The sequence below is a fragment of the Ranitomeya variabilis genome, chromosome 5 (genome assembly GCF_051348905.1).
Source record: "Ranitomeya variabilis isolate aRanVar5 chromosome 5, aRanVar5.hap1, whole genome shotgun sequence".
In the NCBI taxonomy this organism is placed as follows: Eukaryota; Metazoa; Chordata; class Amphibia; order Anura; family Dendrobatidae; genus Ranitomeya; species Ranitomeya variabilis.
Window position 1 is genome coordinate 131,060,293 of NC_135236.1, and position 15,109 is coordinate 131,075,401.

At 45.5% G+C, this 15,109-nt stretch overlaps 2 protein-coding genes across 2 annotated transcripts in view; one reads left to right on the forward strand and one right to left on the reverse strand.

Moving 5' to 3' along the window:
* LOC143775316 (gonadotropin-releasing hormone II receptor-like) overlaps positions 1–8,451 on the reverse strand; it is a 112,228-nt gene extending 103,777 nt beyond the window's left edge. Inside the window, exon 1 of the mRNA XM_077263311.1 lies at positions 8,307–8,451. The gene's annotated coding sequence lies outside the window, so the exon portion shown is untranslated. The remainder of the gene's footprint in view (positions 1–8,306) is intronic.
* LOC143775317 (acyl-coenzyme A thioesterase THEM4-like) overlaps positions 1–15,109 on the forward strand; it is a 494,072-nt gene that overhangs the window by 119,679 nt on the left and 359,284 nt on the right. The gene's annotated exons all lie outside the window — the stretch shown is intronic.

Below are 15,109 nucleotides of genomic sequence, written 5' to 3' on the forward strand. Positions count from 1 at the left end.
CATAAGTGCAAACTGGACAAAACATACAAAAATAGACTTAAGGACTAAAGTGTCCAACTTAGCTGAGCAGAAAACTGGGAGCAGGAACATGCAACAGAATCACTCTGGATACATTGATGGCCAGCATTAGAATGACTGAGGAGCAAGGTTAAATAGGATACTCCCACATCCTGATAGGAACAGGTGAACTGAGAAGGCAAAGCTTGCAGGACACCAGTACCACAAGAGACCACTGGGGGAGCCCACGAACCGAATCACAACACTACCCCTAGAGAGAAAGAAAGACCTCTCTTGCCTCCAGAGAAATAATCCCCAAAGATATAGAAGCCCCCAACAGATAATAACGGTGAGGTAAGAGGAAGGCACATACACAGGGGTGAAAGCAGATTCAGCAAATGAGGCCCACTAATACTAGATAGCAGAAAATAGAAAAGGGAATCTATGCGGTCAGTAAAAAACCCTTACAAAATATCCACACTGAGATTTCAAGAACCCCCACACCAACTCACGGTGTGGGGGGAGAAACTCAGTCCCCTAGAGCAACCAGCAAGCAAGGAAATCACATTTTAGCAAGCTGGACTAAAAACATAATGAACACTGATAATCAAAAAATGATCAAACAAAAACTTAGCTTGTCTTGGAGAGACTGGGAGCAAGGTAGACACAAGGAATCTGAAGAGCACTGAATACATTGATAGCAGGCAAGGAACTGAGTCTCCAGGTGAGCTAAATAGGAAACCAACCAAGGATAATGAACCAGCTGATGCAGCCAACCTGCAGAAAGACAACACTACACAGTACCGCTTGTGACCACTAGAGGGAGCCCAAAAATAGTATTCACAACAGTACCCCCCCCTTGAGGAGGGGTCACCGAACCCTCATCAAGACCCCCAGGGCGATCAGGATGAGCCGCGTGGAAGGCACGAACCAAATCAGCCGCATGAACATCAGAGGCGACAACCCAGGAATTATCCTCCTGACCATAGCCCTTCCACTTAACCAAATACTGAAGCCTCCGTCTAGAGATACGAGAATCCAAAATCTTCTCCACCACGTACTCCAATTCGCCCTCGACCAGCACCGGAGCAGGAGGCTCAACAGAAGGAACCACAGGTACCACATACCTCCGCAACAAAGACCTATGGAACACATTATGAATGGCAAACGATGCTGGGAGATCCAAACGAAAAGACACCGGGTTAAGGATTTCCAAGATCTTATAAGGACCGATGAAGCGAGGCTTGAATTTAGGAGAGGAGACCTTCATAGGAACATACCGAGAAGACAGCCACACCAAATCCCCAACAAGAAGTCGGGGACCCACACCGCGGCGGCGGTTGGCAAAGCGCTGAGCCTTCTCCTGTGACAACCTCAAATTGTCCATCACATGGTTCCAAATCTGCTGCAACCTATCCACCACAGAATCCACCCCAGGACAGTCAGAAGGCTCAACCTGACCCGTGGAAAAACGAGGATGGAAACCAGAATTGCAGAAAAAAGGTGAAACCAAAGTAGCAGAACTAGCCCGATTATTAAGGGCAAACTCGGCCAATGGCAAAAAAGTCACCCAATCATCCTGATCAGCAGAAACAAAACATCTCAAATAAGTTTCCAACATCTGATTAGTTCGCTCGGTTTGGCCATTAGTCTGAGGATGGAAGGCCGACGAAAAAGACAAATCAATGCCCATCTTAGCACAAAAAGTCCGCCAAAACCTGGACATAAACTGGGATCCTCTATCAGACACAATATTTTCAGGAATGCCGTGCAAGCGAACCACATTCTGAAAAAATAGAGGAACCAAATCGGAGGAAGAAGGCAACTTAGGCAAGGGCACCAAATGGACCATCTTGGAAAAACGATCACACACCACCCAGATGACAGACATTTTCTGAGATACTGGAAGATCCGAAATAAAATCCATGGAAATGTGCGTCCAAGGCCTTTTCGGAACAGGCAAAGGCAAAAGCAAACCGCTGGCACGAGAACAGCAAGGCTTAGCCCGAGCACAAATCCCACAAGACTGCATAAAGGAACGCACATCCCGCGACAAGGAAGGCCACCAGAAGGACCTAGCCACCAAATCTCTGGTACCAAAAATCCCAGGATGACCCGCCAACATCGAAGAATGAACCTCGGAAATAACTCTGCTGGTCCATCTATCCGGGACAAACAGTCTCTCTGGTGGACAACGGTCAGGTCTATCCGCCTAAAATTTCTGCAGCACTCGTCGCAAATCTGGGGAAATGGCAGACAAAATCACTCTCTCTCTGAGAATACCAGCCGGCTCAGAAACTCCCGGAGAGTCAGGCACAAAACTCCTAGAAAGTGCATCAGCTTTCACGTTCTTCGAACCAGGCAGGTATGAGACCACGAAGTTGAAACGGGAGAAAAACAACGACCAACGAGCCTGTCTAGGATTTAGGCGCTTGGCAGATTCAAGGTAAATCAGATTTTTGTGATCAGTCAAGACCACCACACGATGCTTAGCTCCTTCGAGCCAATGTCGCCACTCCTCAAATGCCCACTTCATAGCCAACAATTCCCGATTACCAACATCATAATTCCGCTCGGAAGGCGAAAACTTTCTTGAAAAGAAAGCACATGGCTTCATCACAGAGCCATCAGAGCTTCTCTGCGACAAAACAGCCCCTGCTCCAATCTCAGAAGCATCAACCTCGACCTGGAAGGGGAGAGAGACATCTGGCTGACATAAGACTGGAGCTGAAGAAAACCGGTGCTTTAGCTCCCGAAAGGCCTCCACGGCCGCAGGAGACCAATTAGTCACATCAGAACCCTTCTTGGTCAAATCCGTCAAAGGTTTAACCACGCTAGAAAAATTAGCGATGAAACGACGGTAAAAATTAGCAAAACCCAAGAACTTCTGAAGACTCTTAACAGACGTGGGCTGAGTCCAGTCATGAATAGCCTGGACCTTGACTGGGTCCATCTCCACAGTAGAAGGAGAAAAAATAAAACTCAAAAAGGAGACCTTCTGTACTCCGAAGAGGCATTTTGAGCCCTTCACAAATAAAGCATTAGCACGGAGGACCTGAAACACCATCCTGACCTGCTTCACATGGGACTCCCAATCATCAGAAAAGACCAAAATGTCATCCAGATAAAATTAAAAAGTCATCCCTTAGGGAATTTACTACCAGGAATTTAATTTATAGCACAGTCACAATCCCTATGAGGGGGCAGGACACTGGACCTGGGCTCATCAAATACATCCTGGTAGTCAGACAAAAACTCAGGGACCTCAGAAGGAGTAGAATAAGCAATAGACACCAACGGAGTATCGCCATGAATTCCCTGACAAACCCAACTTGACACAGACATAGCTTTCCAATCTAAAACTGGATTATGAGCTTGCAGCCATGGCAGACCCAAAACGACAACATCATGCAAATTATGCAGAACGAGAAAGCGAATCACCTCCTGATGTACGGGAGTCATGCACATGGTCATTTGCGTCCAATACTGAGGCTTATTCTCAGCCAATGGCGTAGCATCAATTCCCCTCAGAGGAATAGGAAATTCCAAAGGCTCCAGGACAAAACCACAGCGCCTGGCAAACGACAAATCCATCAGATTCAGGGCAGCACCCGAATCCACAAAAGCCATAACCGGGTAGGACGATAAAGAACAAATCAAAGTAACAGACAAAATAAATTTAGGCTGTATAGTACCAATGGTGACAGGTTTAGCGATTTTTTTTAAGCGTTTAGAGCATGCTGAGATAACATGAGTAGAATCACCACAGTAAAAGCACAACCCATTTTGATGTCTATGACTTTGACGCTCAATTCTGGTCAGAGTTCGGTCACATTGCATAGACTCAGGTCTCTGTTCAGAAAATACCGCCAAAGGATGAGTAGATTTGCGCTCCCGCAAACGCCGATCAACCTGAATGGCTAAAGCCATAGAATCACTCAGACTTGCAGGGGTGGGAAACCCCACCATAACATTCTTAACGGCCTCAGAAAGACCTTCTCTGAAATTTGCAGCCAGGGCACACTCATTCCATTGAGTAAGCACCGACCATTTCTGAAATTTTTGACAATACACCTCTGCTTCATCCTGACCCTGAGAGATAGCCAGCAACGCTTTTTCTGCCTGATTCTCAAGATTAGGCTCCTCATAAAGCAGTCCAAGAGCCAGAAAAAATGCATCTACATTAAGCAATTCAGGATCTCCTGGCGCCAGAAAGAAAGCCCAATCTTGAGGGTCGCCACGCAACAAGGAGATAACAATTTTAACTTGCTGAGCGGAATCACCAGAGGAACGAGGTCTCAGAGATAGAAATAACTTACAATTATTCTTAAAATTTAGAAACCTAGATCTATCTCCAGAAAACAACTCAGGAATGGGTATCTTTGGTTCTGACATAGGGCTATGAATAACAAAATCCTGAATACTTTGCACCCGTGCAGTAAGATGATCCACACTAGAAGTCAGAGTCTGAACATTCATGTCTGCAGCTGAGCTCAAAACCACCCAGAGTTCAAGGGGATGAAAGAAGCTAAACAGACTGCAGTGTCATGGTTCTCAATGACAAGAGAACGTAATAAAGCATACAAAAGGACTAGCTCTTGGAAGATGGGAACTCGAGCTGACCATGAGCTAAACCTACCGCACAACTAACAGTGGCCGGGTAGCGTGCCTACGTTTTATCCCTAGACGCCCAGCGCCAGCCGGAGAACTGACTGACCCTAGCAGAGGAAAATACAGACCTGGCTTACCTCTAGAGAAATTTTCCCCAAAAGGCAGACAGTAGCCCCCACATATATTGGCGGTGATTTTAGAGGAAATTGACATACGAAGTATGAAGATAGGTTTAGCAAATTGAGGTCCGCTTACTAGATAGTAGGAAGACAGAAAAGGGAACTTCACGGTCAGCTGAAAACCCTTTCAAAATACCATCCTGAAATTACTTTAAGACTCTAATATCAACTCATGACACCAGAGTGGCAATTTCAGCTCACAAGAGCTTCCAGCCTCAGAAATATTCAATCACAGAGAACTGGAACAAAAATGCAAAACAAACTTAGGACAACAAGTCCAACTTAGCTGATAGTTGTCTAGGAGCAGGAACATGCAACAGAAAGGCTTCTGGTAACATTGTTGGCCGGCATAGAAATGACTGAGGAGCAAGGCTAAATAGAAAACTCCCACATCCAGATGGAAAACAGGTGAACAGAGGAGATGAAGCACACAAGTGCAGTACCACCAGAAACCACCGGGGGAGCCCAGAAACCAAATTCACAACACTGCAGCAAAGGAAAAGCGGGAGGAAAACAAAAAAAATTTACTCAGGTCTTCTTTTTTATCCCACTTCTGTGATGCATTAAACACTTTTTGGCCTGCTATACTGCTATACTGTTATGATCCTTAGTGGTTGAGGATCACAAATTACTCCAGCTAAGTAACAAACATAGGACAAGCTCTAGGGAGGTGGCAAACTGGACTGACCGCAAATCTGAACCTATCCAAACACACTAGAAGTAGCCGGTGAACGTGCCTAAAAATCCTAGATGTCTCGAGCCAGCCTGAGGAACTAACTACCCCTAGAGAGAAAGAAAGACCTCTCTTGCCTCCAGAGAAATAATCCCCAAAGATATAGAAGCCCCAACAGATAATAACGGTGAGGTAAGAGGAAGGCACATACACAGGGGTGAAAGCAGATTCAGCAAATGAGGCCCACTAATACTAGATAGCAGAAAATACAAAAGGGAATCTATGCGGTCAGTAAAAAACCCTTACAAAATATCTACACTGAGATTTCAAGAACCCCCACACCAACTCACGGTGTGGGGGGAGAAACTCAGTCCCCTAGAGCAACCAGCAAGCGAGGAAATCACATTTTAGCGAGCTGGACTAAAAACATAATGAACACTGATAATCAAAAAATGATCAAACAAAAACTTAGCTTGTCTTGGAGAGACTGGGAGCAAGGTAGACACAAGGAATCTGAAGAGCACTGAATACATTGATAGCAGGCAAGGAACTGAGTCTCCAGGTGAGCTAAATAGGAAACCAACCAAGGATAACGAACCAGCTGATGCAGCCAACCTGCAGAAAGACAACACTACACAGTACCGCTTGTGACCACTAGAGGGAGCCCAAAAATAGAATTCACAACACTATCCCGTCACTGGGAATTAAGTCCCAGGTCACCTTGACGGGATAGTACGTCATATGGGATTAAGGGGTTGAAGTGAACACGACAGTGTATAATACCATAACTGGGTTCTACTTAGGGGATTTAGAGTTATCTTGTTAAGTTTGGAGGCTGCTGTGCTGTAGCACCAATAGGTCACCCCTGGCATCCATTTGATTGTTCCAGTTTTCTAGGTAAATGCTCGGTAGCCGCTCTACTCAGCTGCACGACTAAGCAAATGACAGTAAAGTAGTCAACATTTCCGTGCCTACTGCGTGACGCAGCACAGTGGTCCTACTCAGTTCTGACCGTGTGTAAATTAATCTTGCACAGTCTCAGTTTAACAGTAAAAGTTCATTTGGAATATGTTAGCGCTATATAAAAAATAAAGATTATTTCACAAATTTAGTGTTTACTGCTTTCCTTGTCCATGGCTTTGCTGTATCCTGGGGAGCCCACCCTGGTCCATGGCTTAAAGGTGTTCGAGTGATGTGTTCGAGTCCCTGCGCCCTCATCTTTCGCTGCTGTTAGACAACAACAAGACATTGCCTGACATACCCTGGCAATCACCTTCTTGCTTTTGGGCTGTGTTAGCTGCGGAACTTGAGGGTACGGGGACTTGAACATGTCAATTGAGCGGCTGCGATACTTGGTGCATGCCCTAGCACCCTAGGCAAACTCCAGTAACGAACACTTGCGCTCGTCATCACTCATTTTTATACTGCTGCAAAGAAAGCGCTTTTTGAAATGAATTCCACACCTACAAGGTGGCTTGCAATGGTTTTCATGTGTAGAGGTCTTTTTTTCATTGGAAAATGTTCTATATTTTACAATATTTGATTCGTGAATAAAGCAGGATTAATAAGTAGACACTATGCACTGCTGAGTTCATCTTCTCCCGTGAGTGATAAGGGTTGCCTGAGCATAGAGAACACTTTTACTTTCCTTGTATCAGCTGCTCATGTCATTTCCACCTACTCTTTACAAATTGTTCACCAGTTGTGACACATCACTGGAACCCTGATTTAATGTTAAACATCTATTCCTATACAAAGAAGAAGAGACTTTCAGTCTAACCCATAAAACATCCAAATCCCTGACTGCTGGGGATCAGGTGGTGGTGCAATGGCAGCGAACAATGGGGTGAACTCACTGCAACAACCCTTGGGTTGGAATCCCATAGAGAGCCCTTTAATCCCTAATCCAAATAGATGTGTTGGAAATGATCCATAAATAAGTAAGATGTCAGCGGAGAGTTAACTGCAGTACCCTGAGACGCCTTTCTATCCCTAACTTCTGTCTGTGAGTTGGAAATAAATTGCCCCACAATTCCTGCAAAATAAGGAGATTAAGGTGTCACAGATCTGTTAGGAGGAATGATTTCAGCCTTTTTTCCTGCTAGGTAACTATTCAGCCTGGTATACGAGGGAGGATAAATCAATTTCTACAGAGCTATAGTGTCTGTCTCTTGTAACATTCTGCTTGTAAGTAAAATCCATGGATTTGTATCAGATATTCTCAATGACTTCTTAATTTCAATTCTGGACTCTGTACATACAAACAAGTCAGTGTATATTCTTTGATGAAGGGTAAAAAATATATATGATTGAAAGGGAATAAATAAAATGCAGGACAATGAATTCAACTGGCATTTAATTGCCTGTTAGCAAGGCAAATGTCATAAAACGCAAGATTCTTACAAGAGATCTCGCTTCTTTAAATCATATCTGGATGACAGAGATATACAGGACATTAGTCAATAGAAAAAATCCAAAGTATTATTGTATCAAGCACATATTGGCTATGTTTGTGATATTGTGCCAAATGGAGAAATCTGCTTCTCATTCTATATGTTAAATCCTAAAGGTCAATGGTGTTATTTTAATACTATGCATGTAGAAAAACTCCTATAAAATACAATTTCTCTCTCCTGCTGTGCACTCACATGTGGCAATATGCTATTTGGAATACTGAATGGTAAATTAAACACACACAGCTCACACATACAGTATATATTTATATACTTATATATACATACAGAGAGAGAAAATGATGTAACATCAAATATGCAAATATACTTAGCAGAAATGCTATATAACTATGCATGTTACATTGCTAATGAAGGGTATCATTAGGCACTCACCAAATTCGGCGCTCTTGTCCTAGGACTATTCCATTTCCATAGAAACTTCCAACTTGTGCTTGTTCTGCGCTGGTACCCAGGTCTGACTCTTTACATCCTCTTCATGCACACAACTGCTGATGCTTCTTAGAGGCAGCTAAGCGATGAGCATTGGATATTGTGGGAGGGGAGACAGTGCATAAAGCCTGTACCAGGTGACCCATGGAAGATAAAGTGCAGATCCTAGAACAGTAAGGTACCATAGGATGCACAGACAGCTCTGTAATGCCCCATACATCTATTAGTAAAATGCAGACAATATTAACATAACAGATGCTGATGAATGCAATTATTCATGTAATAATATATGCCATTTGTTTGTGAAATGTAAAACAAAGAAAATGATCAGTTACATTGTCTTCCAAATTTTTGGTTACTAAAAGGCAGATGGAAGTGAACTTTTATTTCTCAATAACACAAATGGATAAAATTGCAAAATGCTTGTAAAAGAAGCAATTTTACAGTTTACCTCTTATTAAAAGAACAAAACGGAGGGATTTTTAATCCTATTGTGTACTGATCATTGCCAAGGTTACCAGCTTTTTTACAGGGGCACAGTGTAGGTTATATTTTTTAAATTCTGGGTGCACAGTGTGGTTGTATTTTTTATTCAAAGGACATAACGCAGGCATTTTTTTTTCAGCGGCATAGTGTGCAACAGTATTAAAATTAAGGGATCACAGAGTAGGAATGTGCTTCAAAAGTACAGAGCCATGTAGAGCTGCGTGGCAAACTCTGGAGAGATATGTCATGTTTGCAGTAAAGGGAATGGAACAAAGGGGGTTAGGGGAGAGTTTAGAGCAGATCAAGGAGAATTATTGTGTGTGAGACAGAGAGAACAGCAACAGCAAGCGTGGCAGAGCTTCACAGATATGGCAAGGCTCGTTAAAAGGTCGATATTGACTTTTAGGATTGCTGCTTCCAATAGGTGGCACTAGAGTTAAATTCCCAGAAGAGTATTGCACAGCTTTAAAAACCTCCATACCCTGGCATGTCAGGTATGTCACTCTCCATAAGGAAAAATGTTACCCCTTAGGGCTCATACCCATATGTGTGAAAAAGAATGTTCCGATATCAGGACCGAAAAAACGGACGAATGTCATGAGAGTACAATCCGATTTTTCACACCTAGCATCTGATTTACGTCTGAATGCAGTGCAATTGCAATGCGATTTTAACATGAGCTTTTACATAGAACAATTCTCTATGCATTTACACATAGTTTTCAAAGGAAATATTCTTAAAAACACACACACATATGTATAGACAGTGTAATGCTGCGGTAGCACTGTATGCAGTGAAGAGGTAGAGACCCACAAAGTTCAAAAACAAAAGTCTCTTTAATGTGTTACTTCACACATAAAGGTGCATAGCATTTTATACAGTAGTACACGTCATCAAAGTTCAATACACACAGTTGCATCTTGTCTCAGTGCCCATTTCATAGCACTACACATCATATGGCTTTTAGATTGCAGTCCCTAAACACGCCGGACCTCTCCTTGTCCAGTATCTGTGGTTCGACCGCACGCCATATTACAGTCTCCAAACACAGCTTCACATGTTGCAGACACTACACACGCCAGTTGTCCTCTGACTAGTTCCCGTGGGTGTCCTGCACTGCTGTATCACAGACTCTTTACTCACACAGCCGTACACAGTCCAAGATATCCTCTGGATAGCAGCCGGGAACCATATCCACCTGTTTGCAAACGTTACACATGCCAGTCTGCTTTCTGGCACAGGACATCCACCTCTGGTACACCTCCGGGCACAGGACTATCCACATCCAACTCTTTCGGGCACAGGACATCCACCTCCCGTTCACCTCCAGGCACAGGACTGTCCACATCCGAGACCAGTTACCATGGACGACTTGCATCAGACTGACACTGACATTGCATCTGACACCTGACATGCCCTTACCCCTTACTGCAGGGTTTTTAACAAATAAACCTGTGGCTTTCAGTCACATAGAAAACCCAGACCGGAAATCCGTGAGTGCCATGCACACCTATAGACTTCATCCGTCTCCATGCACAACCTGGGGAGAACACACAGCAACCCCTACCTGTGACACGAGTCACTGCCTCACAACAGACAAACAGATAGATCTGTAACACCCCTTCAATCCACCTCTGGGGACAGGGTGTTTGGTAGTTCTCACCTCAGTATAGCGCGGTGCCTCCACCCGAATCTTGCTGGGAGTTGGTGTGGGATGCAGGAGAGTCTTCCTCTTCTGCCAGGGGTCGACTCGGGAATTCCCTGTACACACTCCATATGCACTCACAAGAAGATGAGGTTGGAAACGTAAATAGGTTTATTGTGGAGGAAGGTAAATAGTAAGTATGGTAAGGGGGATGGCAAGAAATAATAAAACAAACATTATTCACAATTTACACATATATAGAATCAGTTAAGGATTTGCAGTAAACTTGAAAGATAAGGATGACACTTCCCCTTTAAACAGCAACAAACACTGCTAGCTAAAACTGCTTAAAGGGAACCTGCATCCCCCCCGGGCCTATTAAGCTAAGTTCACACACTGCTGATTTTGCTGCGTGTCCGCAGCAGTTTCCCATGTGTTTACAGTACAATGTAAACCTATGGGAAACGCAATCTGCAGTGCACATGCTGCAGAAAAAAACGCGCGGAAACGCAGCGGTTTACATTCCGCAGCATGTCAATTCTTTGTGTGGAATCCGCAGTGGTTTTACACCTGCTCCATAGTAGAAAACCGCAGGTGTAAAACCGCAGTGGAATCCGCACAAAAACCAGGGTAAATCCGCGGTAATTCCGCAGGAAATGCGCAGGTAAAACGCAGTGCCTTTTACCTGTGGTTTTCACAAATCCGCTACGGAAAAATCCGCAGACCTCAGGAATACGTGTGCACATACCCTTAAGGTAAAAGAGCCACTTCTGCAGCACTAAGGCTGCATTCTGTGAAGGTGGCTCTTATGTTTTTGATCCATAATAACGCTGAAGTATTCACTTTTATAAATTACACGCCATACCTGTATTGAGTCCAAGGGGTACCTTTTCTCCCCCTGACTCAGCCGCCTCGCAGCCGTCCATCATCCCACAGGACACCGCCTCCTCTCTGTCTTGTGCCATCAATGGCGCCTGCGCTATGCAATTATTTCTCGGGCATGCGCCGCACCCGCTGCCCTGGAACTTACATCAAGTGATGTAAGCATATCGTGCCTGCGCACAGCGCCAGATTCCCAGCCCCGCAGTGTGAATAAATCATAACACACTGCATGGCAGGATCTCAGGCTGCTGGTGTGAGTTCCAGGGCAGCGCGCACGGCGCATGCCCGAAAAATGACAGCACAGTGCAGGCACTGGTGACGTGAGGAAACATAGAGGAGGCGGCGCCCGGCGCACTGAGGGGATGATGGACGGCTGCAACGCGGCTGAGTCAGGGGGAGAAAATGTACCCCTCGGACTCAATACAGGTATGTCGCACAATTTATAAAAGTGAATATTTCAGCGTTATTAGGGATCAAAAACATAAGAGCCACCTTCACAGAATGCAGCCTTAATGCTGCAGAAGGTGGCTCTTTTACCATAGTATGCCAAGGGGGGGTGACAGGTTGCATTTAACTATGAATGGCTGCGGCCAAATAATGCAACACAGTATAATAGTCCTATTACAGCTTCAAGTGTGTGGAACCACCAGACCTAGCAAGGCTCCCTCATAGATAGTTTTTATATATTTATCCACAGTGGAGCCACAAGCCCCAGCAAACTACTCACTGTTTGAAGTAGTTGTTCTGTAGTTGTAAGAAGAGGGACCGGACTGGGGGTACCTCTCTTGCGCTGGGTTCGGAACTGTCGGGGCTGTCTCCTCTGTTTTCCGGGGGAAAGCTTAAAAACCCGGACCAACCTTTGCACTTGGCAGCAGGGGGCATGGCTAAGCTAAAAATGCCATAGCACATGGAAGCAGCCAGTCCTTGCAGGAACAAGCAGCATACAGCAGGGAACAGTTGGTGGTCCGTCCTCTGAGCACCGTGACAGCGCAGGCTTGCGCGATAGATTCCCTGCGACCAGATATAGAGACTGTGATGAGAAACGTGCCGTTGGTTCCTGCAGCTGAAGGTGCCAAACGCTCTGGGCCAGGAAGTCCTGCACACGTGCCACCTAGGAAGGACTGGGTGATTCACTGGGAACTGTGCCCCATCTCACCCGCTTATATCTATCGAGCTACGGTAAGCTAAAATGGAGTTGGAGATTGCACTTCATGCTGCACAACGAATCCTCGACCCAGGACCCAATCCAAGATGACAAGGACCCACCGTCACCGCCTTAAACCGGATCATCAACACCTTCAGGATAACACCAGACTCACCACGCGCTAACTGCGTTGGGGCCACCATTTGAGCCAAAGACTCTACAGTCAGGAAGCTGCCGGACCAATAACTTAACCCTTACAAAACTGATGCATTACTTATTGTTGTTGTTTAACTCACCCTGCACACCATTTGTGTTTATATCACCTGTTATACTCCCGCTTACCCCTTCCTCTCCCTGCGTGGAGTAACGCCCTGTTCAAGCAAAGTATCGTTAACCCTTGCTCTGCCTCCTGTCCGTTACTGCATCCCGCAACCTGCCCACATTGTCACACCGGTTCCCAGCCTGGGGCTTCTGGAATCACTCCTCTAGAAATGAGAGGCAGAGTACTCCATTTCTCTGTGAAGCCAGGGGGAGGAGGGCATTCTCAGATCATCTGGCTAGTCTGGGGTTCTGATGCAATTTCACTGCTCACAGTGAAGCATCAGTCTGCACACTGGAATCTGCTCCTGTGGTGTTTTGGTCTCTGCTCAGTAAGGGATGACCGCCCTCTTCTCAATTGGTCTCAACCCTTTTCCCTTCTTCTCCAGCTTGCTCAGCCAATCAGTCTCTTCCTTGACTGCTCCTCCTCCCCTATGATGCAGAGAGGGGCAATGTCTACTAGGAGTTGTAGTACAGGGTAGTGCAGCAAGAGATTCAGGTCTGCCACTGTGAATGTCTGTACAAGGGTCGAACTGTGGTGGCTGGGGCCACAGGGGGAATGGACTCTATGGTCTCACCCTGCAGCTCTATGCAGTGCTCACAAGGTCTCCCTTCTCAAGAAGTCACATGTGCAGGCCCATCTGAAGTTTGCCAATGAACACCTTAATGATTCTGTGAGTGACTGGGAGAAGGTGCTGTGATCACATGAGACAAAATTGAGGTATTTGGCATTAACTCAAGTCGCTGTGTTTGGAGGAAGAGAAATGCTGCCTATGACCCAAAGAACAATGTTCCCACTGTCAAGCATGGAGGTGTAAACAATATGTTTTGGTGGTGTTTCTCTGCTAAGGGCACAGGACTACTTCACCGCATCAATGGAAGAATGGATGGAGCCATGTACCATAAAATCCAGATTGACAACCTCCTTCCTCCGCCAGGACATTAAAAATGGGTCATGTGTTATGACCCCAGTGGACAGGGTCTCAGAGGAACGTGTAAGTCTGCGAGATTCAAAAATCCAGCTCATAGGGCTGTGGTAACTGGGTTGACCAAATAGCTACTCCTAACGCCAACACTAGAAGTAGCCGGGGATCATGCCTACGGTGATCGCTAGATGACTCGCGCCAGCCGGAGAATCTAACTACCCCTAGGAGAAGAAAACAAAGACCTCTCTTGCCTCCAGAGAAAGGGACCCCAAAGCAAGATACAAGCCCCCCACAAATAATAACGGTGAGGTAAGAGGAAATGACAAACACAGAAATGAACCAGGTTCAGCAAAGAGAGGCCAGCTTACTAATAGCAGAATATAGCAAGATAACTTATCTGGTCAACAAAAACCCTATAAAAATCCACGCTGGAGATTCAAGAACCCCCGAACCGTCTAACGGTCCGGGGGGAGAACACCAGCCCCCTAGAGCTTCAGCAAAGGTCAGGATACAGATTGGAACAAGCTGGACAAAAATACCAAACAAAACAAACGCAAAAAGCAAAGAAGCAGACTTAGCTTGAAATACAGGAACCAGGATCATAGGACAAGAGCACAACAGATTAGCTCTGATTTCCACGATGCCAGGCATTGAACTGAAGGTCCAGGGAGCTTATATAGCAACGCCCCTGAACTAATGGCCCAGGTGAGGATATAGGAAAAGACAGAAGCTCCAGAGTCAAATCACTAATGACCACTAGAGGGAGCAAAAAGCAAAATCACAACAGTACCCCCCCCTTAGTGAGGGGTCACCGAACCCTCACCACGACCACCAGGGCGATCAGGATGAGCGGCGTGAAAGGCACGAACTAAATCGGCCGCATGAACATCAGAGGCGACCACCCAGGAATTATCTTCCTGACCATAGCCCTTCCACTTGACCAGGTACTGAAGCCTCCGCCTGGAGAGACGAGAATCCAAGATCTTCTCCACCACGTACTCCAACTCGCCCTCAACCAACACCGGAGCAGGAGGCTCAGCAGAAGGAACCACAGGCACAACGTACCGCCGCAACAAGGACCTATGAAACACGTTGTGGATAGCAAACGACACAGGAAGATCCAGGCGAAAGGATACAGGATTAAGGATTTCCAATATCTTGTAAGGACCAATAAAACGAGGTTTAAATTTGGGAGAGGAAACCTTCATAGGAACAAAGCGGGAAGAAAGCCACACCAAATCCTGTTATGACCCCAGTGGACAGGGTCTCAGAGGAACGTGTAAGTCTGCGAGATTCAAAAATCCAGCTCATAGGGCTGTGGTAACTGGGTTGACCAAATAGCTAC